Source organism: Anabrus simplex, chromosome 3, assembly GCF_040414725.1.
Source record: "Anabrus simplex isolate iqAnaSimp1 chromosome 3, ASM4041472v1, whole genome shotgun sequence".
NCBI classification, from domain to species: Eukaryota; Metazoa; Arthropoda; class Insecta; order Orthoptera; family Tettigoniidae; genus Anabrus; species Anabrus simplex.
Genome location: NC_090267.1, coordinates 240,341,210 through 240,364,834, shown reverse-complemented (window position 1 = coordinate 240,364,834; position 23,625 = coordinate 240,341,210). Strand labels below are relative to the sequence as shown.

The 23,625-nt window shown below is 42.0% G+C and overlaps 1 long non-coding RNA gene and 1 other non-coding gene across 2 annotated transcripts in view; one reads left to right on the top strand and one right to left on the bottom strand.

The window, feature by feature from the left end:
• The window catches only part of LOC136867188 (uncharacterized), a 324,204-nt gene that overhangs the window by 148,652 nt on the left and 151,927 nt on the right, over positions 1–23,625 (bottom strand). The gene's annotated exons all lie outside the window — the stretch shown is intronic.
• LOC136867544 (U6 spliceosomal RNA) lies at positions 7,242–7,345 on the top strand. The gene has a single exon (XR_010859734.2). It is a non-coding gene; the product is annotated as a U6 spliceosomal RNA (small nuclear RNA).

Here is a 23,625-nt window from a genome sequence, read left to right as displayed (position 1 = left end):
GCCTGTGTGGAGGGAGGAACCTTTAACGTCATCTCCGTCCTTAGCGACATGTGCCCTGGACTCTCCATTTTTGGGCAGAACTACTTGGTTCAAGATGAGGTATGACAAACTGATAATGTCCTTATTGTAAATACTTCTATGTTGCATTTGGAGCTATTTTCTTTACATATTCTAACTGAGAGCAGTGCATTTCCAGGCCGAGATTTCACTTGTATTTTCCATATCTAAGCCTCTACTGACTAACTAGTGACAATTTGCTTTCCAAATGTGCGTGTGGTATTTCGGCAACTCTGCGACTCCTATACACACTTGTGCTTAATCAGTGCTTCACCATTTATGTTTTTGCATACTTTGAGACTGTTTCATTATAGTATACAGTGACTTACGCCAGTATGACAACGTTAATTTGTGCCTATTCGGGTGATAATTGAAGAGGTGGCAACTTTCATATTACATTTAGACTTTTGCTTAGAAGACTTCATGCTGGTATACTCCAATCTGGTAACTGTGTACATCTTTTTCTTATTCTCGTTGTTCAACATTTCTCTTTATACCGTATTCATCCCTTTCTTGTCCATCCCTTTCCTCTCCTGGCCTATTCTCTTATTTGCTTTCATTCTCTTGGATATTTTATTCTTGGTGTAACAAATTTGTATTACATGTGGTTGGGAAAATTCCGTATTTGTACAGACTTCTATTCATCTAATATTGTAAGAGCTTGATTTAATTCTTCGAATATATCTATTTCCAAATTTTATCTTGGTTTCTCATCTGTTTTCACCCGTCATGTCCCTTATTTCTCCTGCCATTTTCTTTTAATTTTTTTATTATTATCTAGCATAGTTTCCACTGCGCCATCTGTGGTTATTCTGGAATGCTTATTGGAGAACTTTTTTTTCCACGGCCTCCATTCTCAATTTGGCGTTTTACTCGCTGCGTAAATTTACTGCCTACCGTTTGAAAGTATCACCGATACTTTGGATTTCCCTCGGCTGGATTTATGAATAAATAAATAAATATATATATATATATACCCCCATAAAAGGGGTTACAATAGTTAACATTTAGAATTAAATTTACAGTCAGGCATGGAGGATATTCCGTTACAAGGTTTCAGTCGAATACGTGCAATCCCTTGAGTGTTCAAACATGTCCGATATTCAAAAAGCTGGCATGTTCAGGCATGCATTCAGGCGAATTTTTTTTTTGCTAGGGGCTTTACGTCGCACCGGCACAGATAGGTCTTATGGCGACGATGGGATAGGAAAGGCCTAGGAGTTGGAAGGAAGCGGCCGTGGCCTTAATTAAGGTACAGCCCCAGCATTTGCCTCCCCGCACGTTTCTGAACATTTGTACAAGTGTGAGATGCAACTCATAATGCGAGTGCGAAATTTCGCATAGAAGTTTATTTTAGAGCATAACTCATAAGGGCTAAGAAACCATTTATAAAATGCAGCCCAAAGGAGGTAAAAATAATGGGAGTAAAAACATTATAAATGTGTAATGTTTTCGAGCGATGGGTCAGTGGCTGCTACGACATTAAATTTTGGCCACGGTGAGTAGCTCAGACGGTGGAGCGCTCTTGTTCTGAGGCTAAGTTGGTGGGTTCGATCCTGGCTCAGTCCAGTGGTCTTTGAACGTGCTCAATTACGTCGGCCTCACGCCAGTTCATTTACTGGCACGTAAAAAAGATCCGCGTGACAAAATTCTGGTACTTCGGCTTTTTACAATATTGAGAAATATAGCATCAAATACATCTTGTTTTGAATAATCAGTTCAGCTACAGGACAATATTTCTATCTCTTAAAATTTATAACAATTCAACACTAATATTGGACTAGCATATCCCTTCCAGGATATCTACGCGCTCAGGTTTGAACGATTAGAAAATGACAATATAATAGTAGTACGTACATTTTTCTATGTAGGTAGGAAACTTTCCTTACGTTGCTCTTTTATTCCTTTGAAGAAACGAATCGCCTGAAGCTTAAATTATGTTATTATTCCATCAGAGCAATGTTCTGCTAAATTATTTTATTGCAGTCACTATCAAAAATTCCTCTAAATTCATAATTTGCAATTTCCTGACTTGGTGATACGACAGATAGTGAACTAATGATGCCACTCGTGAAAGACCTATATAACGTTGACCATGGCTTAAGACTGGTTTTAGCAAATTAAGACAGATTTTTGTCGACTCCATGGTATAGGGGTTACAGAGCCTGTGTCTCACCTAAACTTGCATGTTGCCGGATATTTGCGGTTACTGAGATTAATTTGTACCCACTCACAGAAATTCCCCACCAATCACAGGAGATTTGCGGTCATTGCACTAGGGGGTATGCCTCATTAGATTAATCTCGAGGTGTTCCCCACTAACCTGCTTGAGTCCCTGCTGGCTCGTTCTGGATCAGCATTTTAAAACATACAATTTACCGTCGACCAAATTATTATATGTACTCGAGTTTGGAGGTTGTTCATTAAACAACCAATAAAACTTTAAAAAATTCAAATGACGTCGTCATTTTTCTCGATTAATTTTACGTTAGGTTTCAAATTTGTAATTACTTTAATATTTTTGTCGTAGGTGGAACGCAAAAAGTGCCCCTTTTTAAGCGTGTTTCAGCCATGTGTATGACATTATCACTCAAATACCCGTCATTTGATCTAATCCAATACAATTCTATCCAATATACATTGGGATGTTTTATACTTTGTTTACAAATATTGCAGAAATGTATGTTTCCAGAAAATGACATGACTTACTCATCTCCTTCAGCTACACCCAGGTGAAGATGCCATATTAACTTCCCCTGTAATTTCTGTATATATAAACATTGTAACATGCATAACGATTTGCCATATTATCAACTGTCAACTCCATTACGGAATACAACAGTAAATGCTTACGCCAGAAAGTTTCGATAAATAATGTTGTTTTTGGCTGAAGTTCTCTAAATAATGCGCGCGAGAGAAGAATGTTGATCTGAAAAGATCAAGCAGGAGCCAAAGCAGTTTAATGGGGTTACCCTGAGATTAAGCTAAGGAGGCTCATCCCCTGCTGCATTGACTGCAAATCTTCTGTGACTGCTGGGAAACTTCTGTGAGTGGGCACGAGTATATATCTCATTGACCACAAATGTCCGTGATTTTGAAGTGACCGCAAATGTCCGGACATCAACTTGAATACGCTGCCTAAACGGTTAGTCCAATTGAGAAATGGAGTGCATCGGATGTATCTGAAATTAATTTTGCCAGCAACAACTTTATATAATTTTTGTTCGTAACTCCAATGATTTCCTAAAAAAGAATGTTTGCGTTTTGGCGCATGGTTTTGGGGATTGGAGTTTGATGTTCTTACTTTGAACGAATAAAATAAGCCACAGAATGGCGGAATCTGTACTATTCAATTCGAGAACTGCTTACACATATTCATTTGTGATTCACTGCGCCAAACCACTCTCTCGCCTTTTCTTTACTTTTGGCAGCAACCCAGTACAAGGCAGATACAACTGACTCCACTTCAATTTGAGGAGAGTATACTAGCACCGCGTGTGAGTTTATTTCATTTTGAATGCCTTTGATTGCCAAGGAAATTGAATAGATTAAACAAATGGCGGAAAAAACAGTAACACACACACTCGGTCAGCTGTCACGACATGGATGTTCACTGACAGATACTGCACTACATTTATATATCATATCATATCATATCATATCATATCATATCATATCATATCATATCATATCATATCATATCATATCATATCATATCATATCATATCATATCATATCATATCATATCATATCATATCATATCATATCATATCATATCATATATCATATCATACACTGACTGACAGAGCAAATGCAACACCAAGAAGGAGTGGTCAGAACTTTATGCCAATTGCAGGGTAGACTGACGTCACTGAGGTATGCTCATGATGTGAAATGCGCCGCTGTGCTGCGCACGTAGCGAACGATAAATGGGACACGGCGTTGGCGAATGGCCCACTTCGTACCGTAATTTCTCAGCCGACAGTCATTGTAGAACGTGTTGTCGTGAGCTACAGGACACGTGTATAGCTAAGAATGCCAGGCCGCCGTCAACGGAGGCATTTTCAGCAGACAGACGACTTTACTAGGGGTATGGTGATCGGGCTGAGAAGGGCAGGTTGGTCGCTTCGTCAAATCGCAGCCGATACCCACAGGGATGTGTCCACGGTGCAGCGCCTGTGGCGAAGATGGTTGGCGCAGGGACATGTGGCACGTGCGAGGGGTCCAGGCGCAGCCCGAGTGACGTCAGCACGCGAGGATCGGCGCATCCGCCGCCAAGCGGTGGCAGCCCCGCACGCCACGTCAACCGCCATTCTTCAGCATGTGCAAGACACCCTGGCTGTTCCAATATCGACCAGAACAATTTCCCGTCGATTGGTTGAAGGAGGCCTGCACTCCCGGCGTCCGCTCAGAAGACTACCATTGACTCCACAGCATAGACGTGCACGCCTGGCATGGTGCCGGGCTAGAGCGACTTGGATGAGGGAATGGCAGAACGTCGTGTTCTCTGATGAGTCACGCTTCTGTTCTGTCAGTGATAGTCACCGCAGACGAGTGTGGCGTCGGCGTGGAGAAAGGTCAAATCCGGCAGTAACTGTGGAGCGCCCTACTGCTAAACAACGCGGCATCATGGTTTGGGGCGCTATTGCGTATGATTCCACGTCACCTCTAGTGCGTATTCAAGGCACGTTAAATGCCCACCGCTACGTGCAGCATGTGCTGCGGCCGGTGGCACTCCCGTACCTTCAGGGGCTGCCCAATGCTCTGTTTCAGCAGGATAATGCCCGCCCACACACTGCTCGCATCTCCCAACAGGCTCTACGAGGTGTACAGATGCTTCCGTGGCCAGCGTACTCTCCGGATCTCTCACCAATCGAACACGTGTGGGATCTCATTGGACGCCGTTTGCAAACTCTGCCCCAGCCTCGTACGGACGACCAACTGTGGCAAATGGTTGACAGAGAATGGAGAACCATCCCTCAGGACACCATCCGCACTCTTATTGACTCTGTACCTCGACGTGTTTCTGCGTGCATCGCCGCTCGCGGTGGTCCTACATCCTACTGAGTCGATGCCGTGCGCATTGTGTAACCTGCATATCGGTTTGAAATAAACATCAATTATTCGTCCGTGCCTCTCTGTTTTTTCCCCAACTTTCATCCCTTTCGAACCACTCCTCCTTGGTGTTGCATTTGCTCTGTCAGTCAGTGTATATACCATATCATATCATAATCATATCATGTCCGACTCGTTGGCTGAATGGTCAGCGTACTGGCCTTCGGTTCAGAGGGTCCCGGGTTCGATTCCCGGCCGGATCGGGGATTATAACCTTAATTGATTAATTCCAATGGCTCGGGGGCTGGGTGTGGTGGCGTATCAACATTAGAAATCATCCTAGGTAGAACCCTGATCTTCACAGACATGCAGGTCGCCTAATAGGCCGTCTACTAGAAAAAGACCTCCACCAGGCCTCTCCGGAGGCCATACGCCATTATTATTATTATTATTATTATTATTATTATTATTATTATTATTATTATTATTATATTGTTGCGAATAAGACTCCATCTGCTACATTACTCTAATTTATTTCAGTATGACCTAATAAATGCATACACACATATTTAAACACACACAGTTCTAACCAGTTGTGAATGGCCACACTTACTAATTACAAGTCTATTCACAAGTCCATGTTCCTTCCGGGACTGTAAGAGGTCCAGTCCGTTGTTATAACTGCGGACGCTTAACCCTTACTTTCACTTTTCCAAGTCCAGTCACCTCATACAGCAGCCTTGTGTAAACCGCTGGATCTGAACACAGGGCTACGGGCCACTCAAGACACTACGGCTATTCGTTGCTTCGACTCCACAGACAGTCCAGTCATTTACACAGTCACGTGCAGCATACAACTTAACAGCTCATCAATATTAAACAGCAGGACGATACTCACAACAGTGAACATTAACACAGGTCCATAGCGGCATCCCTCACTGATGCACGCCGAGCCTTAGTCCACAGAAATACACGAACACACGTACAGTCTTCCGTTCCGTCACTGGTCTCTCCGACACCACAACAATATCTCCTCGTTCAGACCTTGGTGGAACATTAGCAACAGCCAACACCTCTGTCGCCCTCAGCCCATCCACCGAACCCCAACATACTGAGCCTTACACTGACTCCACCACGGAATCCAACTGTGACTGACAGTCAGTGGCTTGCCTCCCTTTTTACAGCTCGGGTGATTTCAGCCAGAATTTTCGCGCGGTGGCTGTAGGCAGAATACTCCCGTTGAATCTCCAAGAAAATCACAGGTAAGCCTACCGACGAGAATAATACATGGAAAGGCCGACCCCACCCCACAAGCCGTCTGGGAGATCCCAGGTCGTGCGAGTCACTAGCCCCTTCCTGGAAGTACCGAAAAGGGCTACCACAGGGCTGGTACGTAACAATATCAAATAAATGAGATAGTTTCAAATCTCGCTCAATCGCAGCCTTCCTGATTCTTAACATTCAACATATTACGTCATGTTGAGTACGTATAGCACATATCGAAGAGATGTTAACGTGGCCGCCCGGACGTCAGTAGGATCCGAACCTACAACATCCCGATTTCGTGTCGGTTGCTCTACAATTGAGTTGTGGTGCTGTAGGTCATACTGGTGACGAATTGACCATTGTTGTTCTGTACTTAACATGTCTGTAACACGTACTATATATACTGAACAAGACCGAATAGGTTCGATTACAATGTGGTCGTGAAAATTCTATATTCATTGACTTGGCTCACAACGGGTGACTTGCACGCACTCTACAGTGTAATGGCAGTAGTGTATCTTTCCAACATAACAAGTACTGTATGACCTAGGCCACCATATCTCAATGGTAGAGCAACCGACGTGAAATCGGGAGGTTGTGGGTTCGCACCCCACTGCTGTTCGGTTAGCCATTTTTATTCTGTACTTAACATCTCTTAAACACGTACTACATGTACTGAACACGACCTAATAGGTTAAAAGTTTATTTCGTTTACAATGCGGTCGTGAAAATTTAACTTTCATTCTCCAGGTTATTATGACAAATTTTAGCGATATGTCTTGGAAACATACTGTTCTTAACGGAATCGTTTTGCACGATATCTATACACAGGCCAATTTATTCCATGCATATTCGAAAAATTAAATCGCTTCGGCGGTACATATACTAAAATTGAACGGTACATAGAAGATTAGCATAGCCCCTGATCGAGTATGACACGCAAAATCATGAAGAGTTAATATTAATCATAAATCGATTTTCCCTTGAACTTGTACTTACGCAGAAACTTATTAAAAACGCTTTATTGCGTTATTATTGCTGTCATGTTGGCTTTCCGTCCATCGGCTGATCTTATGGGAAAACCACAGACACAGATTTCCTGAGGATGTAAGAACGCAGGTGGAGAGTGAGTGTCTGTTATTATAACGAAGTCTTCCCGACGCTATTGTGACTGGCAGGAGAAAAGAGGGCCTGCAATTACGATGACATTTTGAAAATTCCCTAAACCGGTCTTCACAGGAGAAACGACGTAAGGTGACTTCCACGTCTTGTTTCTGGGGTAACGCTAAGAGCTAAGCAATTTAATGAAATTTTACTCACAGTGTGTGCACTATTTCACCTCGAAGTCCGCATGAAATGTAGAATTCCGTAATGTAGCACGAGTACATCACCTAGTTAAATAATATTTTGGTGAATCTCTTTATATCCATCCTGTAGACATGTCCAGATAATTTCAGAAGTCTCTTGCGTACGATGTTAGTGATCATGTTTGTTAGACTGTAGAGGTTTGCAGTTCTCCTCTTGATCCGGATTCAGTTTTGCTGAGAATTTTCCGTTATTTCTTTTCAATTCCTGTGATTTTAGAATGACCGCCTAGGGTTAAGTTTTCCAGTGCGTATGGGCTTCTGGTAGGACACCAGTATTTCAATTTCGCATTACGCGATATCACTGTTTGGTTGCAATAATTGCATATTAGTCTAAGTGCTTTTTGGGGTTTGGTGGCTCATGCTACGCTGCCCCAGCTCTCCAATCCTGACGGATGAATGACTTCAAGGTATTTGAAGGAGGGCATCTGCGGTAACGTAGCTTATTCCATTTTCAGTTGGAATTCCGTGCTAATTCGACATATGTTTTCCATGTACTGGATTTTCTCGTATGGTATATGGAACTATTTAAAGCTATATCTTATGATCTATGTATGGCTTTATTAGTTTCTTTTTCGTTTCTAGGGAGATCGCTATGTCGTCTGCGAAAGCTAAGCGTTTCTTCTTGATTTTGTATCCTGACCTTCAGATGTTCATACTTTTGATGTCATTTTACCATTCCTTGATGAATTTGTCTAGAACTAAGTTTAACAGAAGTGGGGAAAGGCCGTCTCCTTGTCCTACTTTAAAAGATTAAAGGATTTCCTCAAAGAATTTCACATTAGATGTATTCTTGAGGGACTGACGAGTCAGTTCTCCGGTATTTCTGTCCATTGTATGTTCTTGTAGTTTGTCGAACAAGGTTCTTCTATCCACAGAGTCGTATTCCTTCTTGAAATCCACCAAGGTTTTCTTAAGCCTGTGGATCTTTATTATCTTTTTTCAGGTTCCATATCTCATCAGCACACCAATCGACATTTCCTGAAACCCGCTTGGTACTCGCCAGTCAAATGGTCTCTAATTTCAGAGTCCTTTCAGGAGGGCTTTGGATAGAATTGTATACATGACCAGTAGAACGGACAGAACTGTAACAATTGTTCGAATCCACCTTGTCACTTTTCACGTGTAATGGATGTATCAATGTGCTCTTCCAGTGGATTTGTTTTGTTTCCAGTACTTCTGTTAAGAGCGCGTGGATTCTGCTAATGAGGTAATCTCCTCCTAGTTTCCACATTTCTATGGTGATGTCATCCGCTCAGGATGTTTTTTCTTTTTAAGGGATCTGATGATTTCTGCTGTTTATTATAGGGAGAGGTGGGATTTGTGAATAAGGGTTTGGCGTAGGTTTTTCAAAATGTAGTCTCTCCTTTGGCCGAATACACTCGAGTACGTCTCCGAAGCAGTTAGCTTGGATCTTCCATTCTCCTTTGAGTTCGTCTGAGGTCGGATAGGAGGGATTTACGTGAGAAGCCTGACACTAGTGCGCGGAAGCATTGGCAGACACAGCTAGGGGAATTGTGGTCGCTGAGCCACGCTCAAAAGATCGGAGTCCCTGGTCGTCCTTTCAGTAGTAGCTGTACGCATTGTCGCAGAAGGTCTTGTAGAAATTCCGGGTGTTTTTCTTGAAGAAAACCTCTTCTATTTCTATGAGTGTAGTTTTCGGTATGCGGGCTTTTCTCTATGGATAAATTTTGTGGCCATTTTCTGAGTCTATAGGAAGGTCTCCCTTATGTTTTCGTCATATGTCCGTCCCACTGTGTCCACACTTTAATTCTGTCTTCTTTGGTTTGATCACAGGTCGAGTTCCACCATACGCCTGTCATTCAGTTTCGTGTCCTCAGGGAGCGTCCTAAATTCAGTGCTGATGTTTGGAAGGTGTTTCGCAGACCTAGCCAATCCTTGGGGTATTTCTGGGGCATGTTTTGTAGGAAGGCGCTGGTGCTCTTCTTGAGATATTCGGGGTCAACTCTCGGTGGTCTTAAATGTAGACCTGAATCTGTTAAGTTAGAATCATACTTTTACTTCAGTTATAGCGGCTCGTATCAGCGAATCCCTTATGCAGGCCTACTTTGACGATTTGAATCTCGCACATACTCTTGTTGGAGGTCGCAAGTTGGTCGAGCTAGAATCCCCTCGTAACGGGTTACGCGATTTCCAGGTTTCCTTTACTCGTGGAGGTCTAGTGAATTATGTAGATACGAGGCCGATACTATTTAGAGAGGTTTACTAAGTATTCTTTGTTTCGACCTACAATGTGTTGGATGATGTCCTACAATTCACCTGTATTTTCTTCCTCTTCTAGCCTATGGGATGAAGTCACCCAATACATATAGGGCCTATATATTTATTTTACAATTGACTTTACGTCGCAAACACACACAAAAGTAGGTCTTATCGCGACCTTGCAAAGGGGTAGAAGTCAGAAAGAAGCGGCCGTCCAACCCCAGCATTTTCCTGGGCTCCTGACAGTGGGGGTTCGAAACCACTATCTCCCGTATACAACCTCACAGCTACGCGACCCTAACCGCACGGTCAACTTGCTCGGTCGTTTTGAAGGGAATCTCTAGTAAAATCAAATGTTACAACCACTACCCCTACACAAATAAATTACAGCGAGGATTATAGGAACTTACTTATGACGATGAAAGGGAATAAGAGCCTGAAGCGCCACTCCATAGAGTTTGTTAAGAGAACTAGTCGGCACGGCTGCACATGAAGTCTCGAACCGCCCACAGACATCCATCCCGATGTTTACATTATGAGAATCCAACAAGCCTCACGTGAACGCTGCTCCTTCAAACATTCCAAACTTGCCGGCAAACACTTAACGTGGTTTGCTGTATGTTTGATTTTCCTGAATCTGAAACTTCAGGTTACAAAGAATTTTAAACTTTTTTTTTATGAATGTTCCCCCGCATTATTTTTTCATCGCTAGAACAAACATAACATGACACAACTTAACATAAACATAACGGAACGTTACATACAGTCATAGTCATAAGTTTTCATGCAACGAGCGAGTCAAAATTACCTACGGTGTATGTAGCACATATGAGAAGCTCCGTTGCAAAACATGCCAAAGGTATATTTTATAGTTTTGAGCAAAATAAGAAAAATGTATACCGGATAACCGTTAATATTAGAATTGTTTTCTCTTTTTTAATATTAATTCTATTCCTTTCGCTCTATATTCACGGTATGTTTCACGAGATTAGTTGTAACGAACCGATAGAAATTTACATTTTGATTTTACGTTAAGCAGATTTTTCTACGGACTTCATATAACTCATTCTTAAAATAATCATTAAATACCTGTTTGTTATTATTTCAAATCTCATTGATTAGTATACCAGGCAAAGTATTCACTGACATCTTGGAAGGAAGAATTGAATGTCAGTCGATCAGTCGTTGAGAGGAAGTTGGATGAAAACCAGTGTGGTTTCAGAGCACAGAGAGGCTGTCAGGATCAGATTTTCAGTATGCGCCAGGTAATTGAAAAATGCTACGAGAGGAATAGGCAGTTGTGTTTATGTTTCGTAGACCTAGAGAAAGCATATGACAGGGTACCGAGAGAAAATATGTTCACTATACTGGGGGACTATGGAATTAAAGGTAGATTATTAAAATCAATCAAAGGCATTTATGTTGACAATTGGGCTTCAGTGAGAATTGATGGTAGAATGAGTTTTTGGTTCAGGGTACTTACAGGAGTTAGACAAGGCTGTAATCTTTCACCTTTGCTGTTCGTAGTTTACATGGATCATCTGCTGAAAGGTATAAAATGGCAGGGAGGGATTCACTTAGGTGGAAATGTAGTAAGCAGTCTGGCCTATGCTGACGACTTGGTCTTAATGGCAGCCTGTGCCGAAAGCCTGCAGTCTAATATCTTGGAACTTGAAAATAGGTGCAATGAGCATGGTATGAAAATTAGCCCCTCGAAGACTAAATTGATGTCAGTAGGTAAGAAATTCTACAGAATTGAATGTCAGATTGGTGATACAGAGGTAGAACAGGTCGATAACTTCAAGTATTTAGGTTGTGCGTTCTCCCAGGATGGTAATATAGTGAGATTGAATCAAGTTGTAGTAATGCTAATGCAGTGAGCTCGCAGTTGCGATCAGCAGTATTCTGTAAGAAGGAAGTCAGCTCCCAGACGAAACTATCTTTACATCGGTCTGTTTTCAGACCAACTTTGCTTTACGGTAGCGAAAGCTGGGTGGACTCAGTATATCTTATTCATAAGTTAGAAGTAACAGACATGAAAGTAGCAAGAATGATTGCTGGTACAAACAGGTGGAAACGATTGCAGGAGGGTAATCGGAATGAAGAGATAAAGGCTAATTTAGGAATTAACTCGATGGGTGAATCTGTACGCATAAACCGGCTTCGGTGATGGGGTCATGTGAGGCGAATGGAGGAGGATAGGTTACCTAGAAGAATAATGGACCCTGCTATGTAGAGTAAGAGAAGTAGAGGGAGACCAAGACGATGATGGTTAGACTCGGTTTCTAACGATTTTAAGATAAGAGGTATAGAACTAAATGAGGCCACAACACTGGTTGCTAATCGAGGCTTGTGGCGACGTTTAGTAAATTCACAGAGGCTTGCAGACTGAACGCTGAAAAGCATAACAGTCTATAATGAAAATGTATGTATGTATGTATGTTCAAATTTACTACTACAATGTTGGACAATTGTGATAGTGATAATTGCACAATTATGGGTTGTTCACAAATTTTGGATACTGTTTGCAAGCTGTTTTAGTCCAAATATGTGTTATGCACTATGGATCACTTTAAACAAACTGTGTACATAAACGACATTTCATATAATTTGAAGAATTGTAGCTACCATCTATATGCGGACGACTTACACATATACTGTCACTGTAAGACCTCTAATTTCCCCTCAAGCCATAATGGCCGGTTTACACGTAGACAGTGTTTAGCTCAGTAGTAAGTTACTACTTAACTCATGTAGGCCAGTTTAAACGTAGGACAGCGTTTAGTACAGTGTTAATTTGTCCTCAAGTCAGTTCATTCAGTCGTTCTTGCGTCGTCAGTTAGATCAGAGATAAGATGATCGGCCATCAACAGCCAGTAAAACTTGTTGGTGACGTTATTCGTTGCGTGTTAGATGACATTTTAGAGGAAATTGTGGATTAGGTGACGGAAATTAGGAGTGAAAACAGATAACCAGAAGGAATTATGTCGGAACAAGTACAATTCTTTTTTAATAATTAGCCGAGGAGGATCAACAGGAACATTTGTTAATAGCCGAGCTGAGCAGCTCAGATAGTAGAGCGTTGGCCTTCTGACCCCAACTTGGCAGGTTCGATCCTGGCTCAGTCCGGTAGTATTTGAAGGTGCTGAAATACGTCAGCCTCGTGTCTGTAGCTTCACTGGCACCTTAAAGAATCCTGCGGGACAAAATTCCGGCACCTCGGCTCTCCGGAAAGCGCAAAAGCAGTTATTGGGACGTAAAGTGAGTAACATAATTTATTTGTTAACCTTGCGAATGTCTGAAGTAACATTTAATGAGTTACTGCATAAAAATGAACCATTGATATTAAAGAGAGATACTATCATGCGCAGTGCATTTTAGTATTCCAAAGCTACTCGTGATGAACGTGTTCACTAATTAACTTTAGGTTGTTACAGAGGCTTGCAGACTGAACGCTGAAAGGCATAACTGTCTATAACAGGGCCATCCAAACAGCGCTCCCCGAACGCTAGCGCTCTGGCCACGCTCCAAGCCAGTGCTCCGAGCGCTTTGGGGGAAGGTAGTTTCGGTAGTGGTGGGAGGAGCTTGGCTGGCTGAGCGAGCAGCCGATCCATCAGTAGCTAGTCTAGTCCAATGCGCTTTGCTGACAGAGTATAACTAAATCAGTTTCGCAGCTGTCATAAAAATGAAGTGAAATGGCGTATTGCTTTTAGTGCCTGGACTGTCCGAGGACAAGTTCGGCTCGCCAGATGCAGGCCTTTCGATTTGACTCCCGTAGGCGACCTCCATGTCGGGATAAGGATGGAATGATGATGAAGACGACACATACACCCAGTCCCCCTGCCAGCGAAATCAACAATTATGGTTAAAATTGCCGTCCCCACCGGGAATCGAACCCAGGACCCCTGTGACCAAAGGTCAGCCGCTAACCATTTAGCCATGGAGCCGGGTGCAGCTGTCATGACTGAACATCATAAAGCAGAATGGGATATTTCATTTTTCTGTACAGCTTATAAAGGGCATGCCAAATGTTTAGTGTGCCACCGAGATTTAGTGTGTTAAAATAAACACAATTTGGAACGGCACTACAGTGCCAACCACAGGGATGATTATGGTGATTTGACAGACGCCAGTCGCAAATCGAAGTTTGAAGAATTGAAAGAAAATTTCAAGCAGCGCTATTCTATAAGTATTAATTTTTTAATGTTAAAATGATTGTGTCCAGAAATATTGTACCCAAAATGGAGAAGATTATTTGCCCCGAAATTAAAAGCTCGCTAAAACGACTGACCAAAGTCACTTAAGGTCTGCACTATCTTTTCATATTTGTAAAATGTTGTTGAATTTTCCGCTGAGATATGTTCTAATTTCAGATCACTTGATTTCGTTTCCTGCATATTCCATATTTCGATTTATATATGCGGTATATTTGTGACGGCAAAACAGCCCTATCAGTATGATGTCAACAAACCCACAAAAGCCGTCGACCGCACGTTTGTACGTACGTATCTAGTCAGCGCTGTCCGAACTAGTATTGGCTACTGAATGCATGATTCGAAGCAGTGTATCGATTCATTCAAGTGTCCGAGTGAATCGATTCACAGGAACGGCGAGCTCACGGCACACGATTTAGCTTACTCCCAGCGGACAGTGCTGAGTGGCGCACTCACTGGACGGTGACGGGGAGCCGAGCTTCCGCTGCAGCGAGACAGTGAATCATGGCACATCGAAAGAATCGTGAACGAGCACGGCTCAGTGAGACACAAGAAACACGGCTCCTTATCGGCACACTGGACAGCTGGACACTGGCGGAGAGCCGAGCTTCCGCTGCAACGAGACATACAGTGAGCCATGGTACAGTACACTGAAAGAATCGTATGCTATAATGGATTCTGGAGCTCAGCTCCCATGAAAATAATACCCATTTGCAATCACTGTCCTCTTCTTACAGGGAGGTTTAAATAATGGATGGATTTATTTGCAGTGTTAAAAAGGTAGTCAAATCATAATTCTGAAGTATCTAGTAAGTAGGTAGGCTATTAGGTTATACTATTTATTAGTTTAATGAATCTTAGTATTATAACTTAGTTGGCATTTGACAATTAAACTCTACTCTAGCCTGCCCTATGACTATGAGTCATGCTCATGACCACTCAAAAGTACCTGTTTTATATTGGGAAGAACGGCTCAGTATTCTCTCAATTCATATGTCACATCGTTGCACCAGTGGGGCTTCAGGGACTCTCCAGCGTGTGATTGTGGTGCTTTAGTCCAGACCATGCATCATATAATGGACGAATGCCCTCTGCGTGCTTATGGTGGAGACCGAAAAAACTTTGCTGATGTCTCAGTATCCCTAGTGCAGTGGATAAACAATTTAGATATTCATGTGTAATTGTTCCCTACTTACCATGTATTCTTTGCAGGTTTTTCTTTTGTATAATATTGTATATACTTGTCCATTCTGTAAATTCCATACGCTTAATAATAATAATAATCGTTGCACAAGACTTCAGTCATATGTGGACAGACGCAATAACTTAACCAACAGTATGCTGGATCAGAAAACCAGCAGGCTACTGTACATCTTGGGTAGCCTATACAAAATATGACGATTTAAAAAAATCCTCAGCTGATAGAAAAATAAATATTTTCAAAAATGACTGAGCGAGTTGTCGTGCGGTTAGTATCGCGTAGCTATGCGCTTGCATTCGGGGGGTGGTGGTTTCGACTCCCACCGTCGGCAGCCGTTAAGATAGTTTTCCGTAGTTTCCCCATTTTTACACCAGGAAATGCTGGGACTGGACCTTAATTCAGGCCATGGCTGCTACCTTCCTAATCCTAACATTTCTCACCCTGCATCGCCGGAAACCTTCGATGAATTAGAGTGACTAGCATTTTTTCTAAGAAAGGAGTTCATAGTATGAAGACCAGATGTCAGCTGCGAGCACTGAATATTTTTGCTGCTGTCTTACCAGCACATACTACACAGATGCAGTAGGAGCGGTGACTAATGTGCCGTAAATCGGATCACTGTATCGATTCAGTAACGTGAACGGAATCAAATGAATCGATTCAGTAAAATGAATCGAATGTCCCATCACTAGTCCGAACATCGTCCGTCTGTCCAAGGTCTCGTCTTTGCCACAGTGTAGTGGTGGTAGGGGAAGGGGCGCTAGTCTGACTGCCCAGTGCTCCCCGAGCGCGGGCGCGCGCTCGGAGCGCAATGACTGGATGGCCCTGGTCTATAATGATGATCTATGCATGTATGTATTTTATGTCCATATAGTCATTGTTCTCAGCAATTAGAACGAACGATCGAAAGAAAAACGAAATCACAGGGATGATCAACTCCGTAATTTCACCCACAACTTATGACCTTTACTAAATTACGCCTGTTCACACGTGGTAAGTAGTAAGTACAGTGCTTCCCCCACTACTCCGATGGGTGCGCGCGCCGCTTGTGAGAGATCTACTTGAAAGGAAAAATAGATTGAATTCTATTCCACTTGACTAAATTGTTACTTAATCGTTTACTTACCACTTGCCACTAAAGTCGCAGTTCACAAGCTGCAAGTCACTTAAAATTAAGTTTAAAATTTAGTTACTACTAAATTACTGTCCGCGCGTAAACAGGTCTTAAGAGATATCAATGCTGACCTTCAGCGACTTAATGCTTACTCTTGAAAAATTCCCTCATCCTTAACCCCTCCAAGAAACAAGCAATCATTATTGGCTCTCAGATATTGTTGACCTCTACGATACGAAACTATTCCTCCATTTATACTAAATGGCAGAGTTATTCCATTCATCCAAACTATGAGAAATTCTGGAGTGACATTGATAGAAACATTGTAATAATTATGATATTATACTAATATTCGTTTTACATTTACAGTTTTCGGAGACGCCAAGGTGCCGGAATTTAGTCCCGCAGGTGTTCTTTTACGTGCCATTAAATCTACCGACACGAGGCTGACGTATTTTAGCACCTTTAAATACCACCGGACTGAACCAAGGACCAACCTGCCAAGTGTGGGTCAGCAGGATAGCGCCTCAACCGTCTGAGCCACTCAGCCCGGCGAACGAAACTTTAAACTGGTCTGAATATACTAGAAGTACGGTATTTGCAGAAAGCGTATTTTGTATACGTCATTCAGTTAAAAGGAACAGCAATATTTTGCCTCTTAATGTGAGAGTCAAACTCATACAAACACTAGTGCTTCCCATCTTTGACTAGTGTGACGTCATTCTTGTAGACACAACAAAAGAGCAAACTTCGAAACTTCAGCAAGCGCTTAATTGTTGTCTTGGATTTATTTACAGTCTGAGTTATGATACACAGTCACCCCTTACTATCACACTATTGCATGGCTGACACCTGATAAACGACGAACGTATCACATACTGATACGGATATACCAACTACTCTCTGAAGGCAGACCACTATACATTTCATCCCAGCTTGAGTATTTTTCCTCCTTTCACAGCAGTAATACCCGCTCTGGTCCCTCCCTTTCCACTCCTGTTCACCGATCCTCTATGTATAACAATTCTTTTGTTGTGACGGGTTCTAGACTTTGGAATTCCCTGCCTTTCAGTGTCAGAAATACCACCACATCACTGAAAATTAAGACTACTTGCCGAGACTTCCTGCTGAATTTGGCTGACTAACTTGTATGACTGGATGATCGAATGAATGTCAGTTATAAAGTGCAATGTATTATCGTGTAGGTTATTATTTACTATAAATTATCATGTACTCTTAAGCTCTGCTCCCAATGATGTATCACTACAGTGGTCAAGTGTAAGATAGAGCCAAGAGCCCCTAACTTCGCCACCTATAAAGGCATATACGTGTTTAATGAATGATCACTGATCACCACAGTGAGCTACGATGAGTGAATCATTCAATGTGTTACTTAACTGTACTTTTAACTAATATATAGGTATCTTGAAAAAGGTTCAGCATTATAGAGGAGGCAGAACACTGTCCTACCCTGTCGGCCAACATTCTGATGAAGATTACTTTTTGTACACCAATGGAACTTGAATTGGCTTACCACTGAGTCGGTGGTAGTGGTGGTGGCGGTGATTACTGTTTTCAGAGGAAGTACAACTAGGCAACTATCCTCTATATAAGGTGTTAGGGGTATACGTGTAGATATTTCTTCGAGCAATAGAGAACGATGTGACGAACCACTATATATCAAACTTTTAATAATACTCGGAAGTTATTTTCGAGAGCAAAGGGTTACGATGTTTTTAGAATAGGTAATATGACTTGTTCTAGTGAATGAATAGCTTTCCTTCGATAACGGGCAAGTTACGCTCCATCCGTGCCAAACTGGTTTCATATTTAAGAGCAACTGAACTACAATAACAGCTGAAGGCTGCTACTAGTGTATGCCGTGTTACGTTGTTACATTCTCGCCAGACTAGTTCTGTGGTTGTTAGTATTTTGTTTCCTTCTTAGGGACTTCAGACAAACCTGGTCATCGGTTTCGGACCCTGTAGATGTATTGAATTGTAAGCTTTAATACTGCTTCTTTTGCTGTTACGTCCTTTAGGGGATTGGGATAACTGTGGTCATCAGCCCCATAGTATAGTGAGTTGGAAATGACCTGAAAACCTGTGTCGGTGCGGGATCTGTACGAGCGTGTGATATAATTATTAGAGCGTAAGGTTGGGTGAAATGGATACAAGAACTACTTAACGGAAGACCTCAAAGGGTGCGCGTGGTAGAAACACTATCGCCTCTAGCAAATGTTAGGTCTAGTGTAGCTCACGGTAGCGTTATTGGGCCAATTCTTTTCATATTTTTCATTAATGAAATGCCTGATTCGTCCGACTCATTGGCTGAATGGTCAGCATTGAGATCTTCGGTTCAGAGTATCCCGAGTTCGATTCTCGGCTGGGTAGAGGATTTTAATCTTGTTTGATTAATTCTTCTGGCTCGGGGACTGGGTATCTGTGTTTGTTCCAACACTTTCCTCTTCATATTCAGACAACACACTACACTACCAACCACGACAGAAACACGCAATAGTGATTACATCCTTCCATATAAGGTTGGCGTCAGGAACGTCATTCGGCCGTAAAATAGGGCCAAACCACATGTGCAACACAGTTCGCACCCACACCTGCGACCCCACAGGTGTGGGAAGAGCGGTAGAAGAAGTAGTAATAGTAGTAGTAGTAGAAGATATGCCTGATATGATAAAATCGGAAGTGCGGCTCTTTGCTGGTGATTGCGTCAAATACCGGGAGATAAAGACAGAGGACGACGATCAATTGCTTCATCAGGATTTAGATACGATTGAAGAATGGGTGCGTGAAAATCGAATGAAAATTCTCATCGGAAAAAGCAAGAAATTGTATTTCAATAAAAGAAAAATGACAGAAAAGAGGGATTACGAAATGAAATGAAATGGCGTATGGCTTTTAGTGCCGGGAGTGTTCGAGGACAAATTCGGCTCGCCAGATGCAGGTCTTTCGATTTCACTCCCGTAGACGACCTGCGCGTCGTGATGAGGATCAAATGATGGTGAAGACGACACATAACACCCAGCCCCCGTGCCAGCGAAATTAATCAATTAAGGTTAAAATTCCCGACCCTGCCGGGAATCGAACCCGGGACCCCTGTGACCAAAGGCTAGCACGCTAACCATTTAGCCATGGAGCCGAACGAGGGATTACGAACTTATGGTGGGTGGGAGTGTTGTTGAAGTTGATAGTTGTATATACTTAGGTGTTACTATTAGAGAAGACTTACTGTAAGCTGCTTTTATTGTGTTGGGGTTGGTAACGGATTATGATTAACATCATTGACTGCAACGACATCACGTTGCACTTCACATTAGCCAATAGGGATGCAAATAGCTACTTCAGAAATGAAAAAGCGTGTAAAAGCCTTCATTAAGTTATAAAAGTAAATATACTTCTTCGGGCGGGATGGTGGGGATTCTTGGACTTCGCAATGATCGCATCTCTCCTCTGAGATGCTCTCCAAGTAAGATTTCATTATTTCCCATTTAATATAACATTACAAAGAACATGACAGCCGGGCCAAATTTTTACCTAATAATAAAAAAGTATGTGGAAGCAATGCCAGGTCTCAACCAAAGGCCCCGTGGTCACCAAACAACGCTCCCAAGTTGAGAGCCCCATGGGGCACTTTTAGTCGCCTATTCCGACATGCAGGGGATACCGTGGGTGTTCTACTGCCCTCACCCACAGGGTATACGTTGTCAGATCTTAAAGACTTGACGCCTTAATGCTCACGGCCACGAAAACAGGCTTGGTGCGACGCTAAATCACCAGCCAACAGAAAAAAAAATGAAGGCTTAAAAGACATACCGAATAACTACTTCTAGAACTAGGATGGAAGATCAGATCATGAATAGTTGCAGTTCCCCAGTCGGACACATTTCCGCCGGAGTAATCGCCCATTGTATGGCAATGACTGCTGTATTAGATACTGTCGTTTGTCTAGTTTGGTTGTACTTACAACGCGATGCGACACATTCGAAGAACATAGCGACGTCTAGACACATGTAAATTGGCTCACTGGAGTTCATCGGCGCCACCGTCGTTCACAGTAAGATAAAACTATACGGGAAGCAAAAATCGACTGAAACAAACATAGTGTACCCGCAACGAGGAACTGCGATGGGTGTAGTAGTGAACACAAGGAACAAAACTGTCTTAAGGTAACTGAAGTACACATTAGCGACGAGACGTGGGGACCATTTGTGAAAACAAATAGCTTCATCTGGGGGCAATAATAATAATAATAATAATAATAATAATAATAATAATAATAATAATAATAATAATAATAATAATAATAATAATAATATGTGTATATTGGGTATTCAGCCAGAAGGCCGGTTTAATCCTCTGCAGCTCCACCATCAGCTGTCATGGATAGCCTAGGTGTCACTGAAGAGGCATACTAGGGAAATAAGGAGTGAGGTAGTTTCCCGTTGCTTTCCTCAATGAGCCAGAAGTTAACATTACATATCAGTCTGCCAACCCACTGAAATGCATGCTCCAACCGACCCTACGAGCGATATTTTCACATCATCTATAACAGGAACTGGCTGCTATAATCATAATAATAATAATAATAATAATTACAAATTGCTTTACGTCGCACCGATACAGATAGGTATTATCGCGACGATAGGAAAAGAAAGGGATAGGAGTGGAGTGGAGAGGAGAGGAATCGGCCGTGGCCTTAAATAAGGTACCGTCCCAGCATTCGCTTGGTGTGAAATGGGAAAATCACGGAAAATGACCATCAGGGCTGCAGACATTTGGGTTAGAACCAACTATCTCCCGAATAGCTCACAGCTACGCGCCCCTAAATTCACAGCCAACTCGCTCGGTAATATTAATAACATTAATGCCAGTAAAAATATTTTTGTATGTTTGTGAAATTGTCACATCTGAATGACTTTATTGATCTGGATTAAATTTCACAATTTGAGTATGATCTGGGATAACGTTATCACTTTATCTACCCATCCATAGGCCTATATAAAATACCTGTTCTGTCTGACTTCCACAGCGATACTGAGAAAATTGGTAAAGTTTGAGCAGCTGCAACTGGCACCATTGCGCTTCATTCGCCGTGTTCATGCGCAGTTCCACCTGTCGACATGAGTTGCATCTACGCCATCTGCCGGTTCCTTCGCCTACCACAACCATAAGGAAAAAATAGTCACTATCCTGACGTGTACAATGGTATTACTTCAACCTATCAGCACGAGATGGAACTGTTACCAGTGATATTGAGGAATGACATCTAACAAGTTTTGATGTCGAGTGCTTCACTGAAGATATTTCCACTTTAGGTATGCAGTATGATCCATGTGACGTAGACATTTCGCATGTTTAGATAAAATGCCTCTGATTCAGTGAGGTGGAATTGTCATTTTGTTGCATGTGGCAACATTATCGTCATCTACTAACGAATAAGTAAACGGGCCAGCTAGGAAGACATCCGGTGAGGGGAAGTGTGCGAGTGAGAAAGCAGAGCCGTGGGAGCGAGAACGCTGACTTCCCCTTCTCGCTCAGTGTTGTGGCGACGTACAGTTGACCCGAAATATTTGTTATAACTGACATGTAACACACCGCAGATTTTCAGTTAGTGGAATTCCCTTCCGGCTGTAAATTACAGACAGACATACCTAGCCGAAATGAATGCATTTAGAAGTGTTACAGATGACAGATAGGTTGAAGGAGTTAGAACATAATTTAACCTTCTATTACAGTAGCTGTCAAAATCGTTTCCATGTATCAATTTGCGTAGTCCTTATTTTTAAATTATAATTTGATGTAAAATTAACTTTACGACGCTGTAGATGTACAGTGTAGAATATGGTTTGCTGTAACACCAGGCATCATAACCTGAGCAACGTCATGTAAAATAACTCGATAATAATAATAATAATAATAATAATAATAATAATTGTACCGGGCGGTACACCTCCACGCCGCTAATTTAAAATGTGCGCCAATTGAAACTCCTCTGCTGGAGGAAGTCTAAACTTTATCGACGGTATTAATTTTCAAGTTTCTCGGAAGATGTCACTACTTGGAAAGTTTGGAGTTTTTGAACTGTGCCACTTTTGATGTATTTTTGTTTTACCGGTAGTAAGAAGTGTGAACTTTCTCTTCTAGAGGACACTACTGAAGAACTACAATAGTGCACCCTAATGCGAAGAAAAAGAACTGTTCTTTTGGAGAAAATTTAATTTCAAAAGGTTGTTCTTTGTTAAATTTCCTTCTGTCATTGTTTAAGTTGGCAATATTAACCCTTTCTTTCCCCTCGTTTTAAATTTAGCCAATCCCGAATTTCTTTCATTAATTCCTGACCAATCGGATGTATCTTCCCCCAACTTGAATATGTTGCTGTATCCTACCCAATAAAGAGTTTGTGGGAGGGTGTTCTCATTCCCCTAACGCCTCGAACTTTCCGCGAGAGTATATAAAATGCTGATTTTAGGGTCTCCGGGCCACTTCTGTTCCATCTTTTCGTGTGTAAAGTACATAGCAGGGGGCGGGAAGCGCCTCTTTCTTCGGCGGCAGTCAACAACCAGGTAATGGCCGATTAATTACTTCTTTTCTTGCTTGCTCAGCAGTTTAACTCTCGGGGCGGGTCCGAAGTTTTTCCATTATGTAACCTTCCTTAAAATGTAAAGAAACTTGTATCTATTCCATCTTTTAAACTGCATATCGGGATAGAGAGTGCTTAACCCTCTCGAGCTCCCAATCATATTGTTTTGAGGTGAACTTATTTTTCTCAACCTATTCTTCGTTAACGTAAAGCAAATTGTTCTTTTCTAAAGTCACCTCTGTAGTATGGGATTAGCCCTTGCATTAGTGGCCTAGAGCCAGATTAGGTTTTAAAAACAAGTGTATTAGGAGTGCAGATCGCCTCCTCTCAAATTGTTATTTTAGAGGTCATGTAATTAACCTTCTTGTCATTTAACAGACCTCAGTAGGTTGGGTATTTTACCCCTGTGTATATGTCCTGAAAGGACAGCTTGAAAGTGGAATTAGGTGGGGCCTTTGACAGGCCTGAATTTTGAGAGCAAGTTGCTCTTTTTCTGAAAATTTTGTTTTCTGCGCGCCTCAAGGAGGCCTTACT